This window comes from Gossypium hirsutum, chromosome A01 (genome assembly GCF_007990345.1).
Source record: "Gossypium hirsutum isolate 1008001.06 chromosome A01, Gossypium_hirsutum_v2.1, whole genome shotgun sequence".
Taxonomy (NCBI): Eukaryota; Viridiplantae; Streptophyta; class Magnoliopsida; order Malvales; family Malvaceae; genus Gossypium; species Gossypium hirsutum.
Window position 1 is genome coordinate 81560124 of NC_053424.1, and position 5069 is coordinate 81565192.

At 37.2% G+C, this 5069-nt stretch overlaps 1 non-coding gene across 1 annotated transcript; it reads left to right on the top strand.

Annotated features, from left to right (window-relative positions):
- Positions 1 to 4477: 4477 nt before the first annotated feature.
- LOC121207718 (small nucleolar RNA R71) lies at positions 4478 to 4584 on the top strand. The gene has a single exon (XR_005902839.1). It is a non-coding gene; the product is annotated as a small nucleolar RNA R71 (small nucleolar RNA).
- The last annotated feature ends 485 nt before the right edge of the window (positions 4585 to 5069 follow it).

Consider the following 5069-nt stretch of genomic DNA (forward strand, 5'->3'; position numbering starts at 1 on the left):
TGGCTAGGTCACATGGGTGGTACTAAGTGTTCACCATGTGTACAAGAGAGACGAACTATATGATGGGTGGAGCTATGTGCTGAAACCACCAAGTATCGAGGATTGATCCGAAGTGTTCAACGGGAGACTCTCTATGTATTGCTTTGTGAGTTTTGTGATGAATAAGTGCAAGAACTTGGTTATGTGAATGATATGTTCATTAAGTGACTAGGATGTGGTAAGGTTATAAACAAGTAAGTTATACATGAGGATGATTTTATGGTGACCTTGTGATCATGGGCCTATACTTGTGATGTATGAAATGTGGTGAAAATGATTTGTGATATGTATGTTAAAATGAGGTTAATACAAAGAAAGTGTGAAAGAGTGAATTAGCAATAAAACTGTTTTGGACAGTAGCAGTGACGTGAATTTTGAAAAATCACCAAAAATATTAGAAATTGAATAAGAGACTGAATGAGATATCAAATTAAAGCTTAATGAGTCTATTTTCATATAAAAGAAACATAGCAAGCAAAGGAATCCTATATTTTAGATATTTATGTTTTTGTGAGACTGATTCAGAATGATTATGTGATCCCCTGTTCTGACTCTGGAAAATCACAAAAATTTGGATAAAAATAATTAGAGGCTCAAAATTATATTTTTAAAATCAATAATGAGTCTATTTTCAAGATAAATCAACAAGAACATTATCTGAGTTCTGTACTGTGAGATAATAATTTTTTAGTGAAGAGAGGTCAGAACTATTAGAAAGTGAAACAGGGGAAATTTTAATGAATAAACTGTACTAATTGGATAAACCAAAAATTATGAAAATTTTATGGTGGAAAGATATGTGATTCTAGTTTTAGGGGAAATTTAAATATCTTAATTTGGAGCTCTGTAGCTCGAAGTATAAATAATTAAGTGACTATGACTCATGTGGACAGTTTGATGTGAACATTTATTAGTAAATTGTGAAATCGTACTTACAAGAATGCTATATACATTAAGGATGTGGAATGGAGAGGAGGAGGAGGAAAATAAATATATGTGGAATACATGGAAACTATGGTATATGAAATATTGATATAATGAAATAAATGATATGTGTTTATAAGAAAACAAAAAGAGAATGTTATGTATCATGACATGTATATATATATATGACTAGTCTCAATGTAATGCTTGTTGGGTATGGAATTGAATTGAAATGTTTCAGGCAAACATGTTATTCTGCGCATCTGAATCGTAGTATTTTATAAAGATATGATCTAGCTTTAAATATGAATGCTTGATGATTAAGCTGAAGATATTTGGTAAGATGATAATCTTGGTATAAATGTATAAGTGGTACTATAATAAACAAGGTAAAATGAGTATGAGAGACACATGTATGATGACATACAAATGCTATGTTTGTGGTTTAATTGGGGATGTTTAATCATTAAATGAATACCATGTTATATGCTTTTGATTTTGTATAAGTGTGTAAGAGATCAAGGTTGACCAAAGCTTGGAAAATAGCCTAGGTATATTCCACACAGGCAGAGACACGACCATGTGTCTCAGCCGTGTATGGAACACGACTTTGGGACACGGGCGTGTGGAGCCTTAAAGCATGAAATTTCCAAGATTTTCGTAAGTTCTCGGTTTAGTCCCAAACCCTTTCTAAAGTATGTTTTGGGCTCCGTAGACTCAAATAAGGACTATATATGAGAGAATGAACGCTTTGAAATATGAATACAATTTTATGGCTCGTATTTTAGTTTAATATTTGTATGTTTGTCTGGTAACACCTCGTACCTTAGCCCGGCCTCGATACGGGTAAAGGGTGTTACATGTGGAGAGGGAGGAAGGAGGTGGTCGGTGGTGAGGGGAAAGGGGGGGCTGCGAGCTGGTTGGGAGGGTTTGAGAAATAAGAAGACAAAATAAAAATTATGTTTTTGAGGGTTAAAATAGGGGAACGATCGTGTTAAGGCCCCGTGTTGGGCCACATGGCCGTGTCACACACCCTGTGGCTCAAGTTTAGCCCGTGTTAATCGGTAATACTGAATACCTATTCATCACACGGCCTGGGACACACCCGTGTATTGCACGACTGTGTGCTACTTTGTTCGGTTCTCCCACGCCCGTGTCGTCTCCCACATCCCCGTGTGTCCGAACACACAGCCGTGTGGTTCACCTGTGTATATCTCTGACCTGTTTAAAATTTGAAAATTTATCTCCAGTTTTCACACGGCCTAGAACACGCCCGTGCGTCCAGGCGTGTGGTCCACACGGGTGTGTCGCACGCCCGTGTCTCCTTTTTTAGCCTGTGTCTGTCGAGTTTGGATAATTTTAAGCCCTGTTTCCACACGGCCAAGGACACGCCCGTGTGCCTAGGCCGTGTGGGTTACTATACCTGTATAAAAAAAACACGAAAAATAGATAAAATAAACGGGTTAGTGGTGTTAGTGCTCAGGTTTCCTCCCGAAATCACTTGTTTATAGTCTAAGCTTGACTCACCTCATATTTGCACGGTCATGGTGGTTCAAGGAGTTGAAACTCCTCATCCCTACTATCAATTTTATCAAAATAAGGTTTTAAAAGAGTACTGTTTACCTTAAAATGCCGAATTTAGAATGAGTTACCTCGACTAAACTGTATGGGAAAATGTTGAGTACCGTAAATGGGATTTCTCTATTAGGTTCAGAAGTGGCAACACGAGAGTTTGCTTCATCTAACAGTACTTTGTCTCCAACCTTAAGTTGATTTGATTCACCTTTAAGTTTGTCATGGCATTGCCTTGATTCATCGTGTATTCTCAATTTCTCCTTATCCTGTGTTCGCCATTCATCTAGTTCCTCGATCTGTAGCCTTTGCTCTTCATGGTTAGTCTTGTCATTGCATGGACTAGAATGTGGCTCATTTGTACTTCTCGAAAGTTTTTCTTGTGAAGAGGGTTGAACAACAAGGTTACTCACATTAACTAATGTAAACATCTTGATCACTAGTCTTTTTGACAGGATCACGAGCTTGGAGTTTAATCATGTCATCGCCTACCAAAAGTATTAACTCACCTGTACTGACATCAATAATAGTCCTAGCAGTTGCTAAAAAAGGTCATCCTAAAATTAAAGGAATGTCACTATCCTCATCCATGTCAAAACAACAAAGTCTACTAGAAATATAAATTTATCGATTTTAACGAGCACATCCTCAATTATACCCTTAGGAAATCAATGGTTTTATCAGCCAATTGAACGCTCACCCTAGTTTGTTTGGGTTTCCTAAACCTAGTTGTTTAAACATTTTATAAGGCATAACATTAATACTTGCTCCTAAATCAGCTAAAGCATTGTTAACATTCAAACTACCAATTAAACAAGGAATTGTAAAACTCCCTAGATCTTTCAGTGTGTTGGGTAGCTTGTTTTGTAGAATAGCTGAGCAGGTTGCATTTAACTCCACAAGTGATGACTCATCTAACTTTTGTTTGTTTGATAAGAGCTCCTTTAAAAATTTAACTGAGTTGGGCATCTGCGAAAGAGCTTCAATAAACTGTAAGTTATGTAACTTTTTAAGTAGTTTAAGGAATTTACTGAATTGTTCGTTTGTGCGTCTTTCCTTTTTAAATTAGGATCTGGTATACAAGGTTTATACTCTTTGCTTACTGGCTTCTGTGTACCATGATTCATCTCATCCTTGCCATTACTTATCATAGCTTCGTGCCTTGTTTCACATTTAGATTCAACTAACCCTTCTTCGTCGCGCACAGTGATGGCATGAAGTTGCTCCCTTGGGTTAGATTCTGTGTTACTGGGCAAGCTACCTTGTGGACTTTTAGAGATCAACTTAGCCTTCTATCCTATTTGGTTCTTGAGTTCTTGAATCGATGCTGTTGATTTTTAATTGTAGTTTAGTGTTTTGAAAATGGGTTTTCGCCACTAAAATAAACTTCATCATCATCTCTTCAAGGTTCAGCTTTTTCTCTTGCTGGTATGGTTGTTGTTGGAATCTGGAGGTGGTGGTGGTCTCTGATTTCCTTGACCACCCCAAGAGAATTTGGGATGGTTCCTCCAAGCTACATTGTAAGTATTACTATATGGATTATTTGTGGTCTAAAATTGTTACCCTTACAGTTGACTTGTTCGTTCATAATACTATGGTCGTAGGCTAGGCACTTTGGATTATTTATCCCTCCTCCATTTGTATCACACTGCATCACCAGATGCACCTGTGTAGAAACACATAAGCCATCAATCTTTTTATTTAAAAGCTCTACCTGGTTTGATAACATGGTTACCGTGTCGAGGTTGAAAACACTGGCTGCTTTATTAGGCTTTGTCCTCATGACTTGCCACTGATAATTATTCAGTGACATCTCTTTAATGAACTCATAAGCCTCATCATGTGTTTTATTATTTAAGGTTTCACTGGCCGCTGCATCGACCATCTGTCTCATTGAGGGTTCAAACTATTGTGGAAAGTTTGAACCTGTAGCCATAAAGGTAATCCATGGTGAGGGCACCTTCTCAATAAATCATTGTATCTATCTAATGCATCATATAGTGTTTCTAAATCCATCTGCACAAAAGAAGAGATATCATTCCTAAATTTAGCCATTTTAGCTAGCAAAAAATATTTGAGTAAAAATTTTTCGGTTATTTGCTCCCAAGTAGTGATTGATCCCTGTGGTAACAAGTTCAACCACTGTTTAGCCTTATTCCTTAATGAAAAGGGAAACAACCAAGGTGAATGGCATCGTCAGAAATGCCATTGATCTTAAAGGTGTCGCAGAATTCCAGAAAATTTACTAAATGAGGATCCTCATCCTACAAACCATCAAACTGAACAAATTGTTGTATCATTTGAATAGTGTTAGCTTTCTGTTCAAATTTATTTGCAGCAACAGCAAGTCTAACTATATTCAGTTCAGTTCCTATTAAAGTAGGTTTAGCATAATCATACATAGTACGAGGAGCAGGATTCTGATTTACTGGATTTGTAGCAACCACAAGAGGTAGCGGATTATTCTGATTATCAGCCATCTCCTCGGTTGTAGTATGGATATCGTCCTGTCGCTCGTCCTCTATGTATTGTAG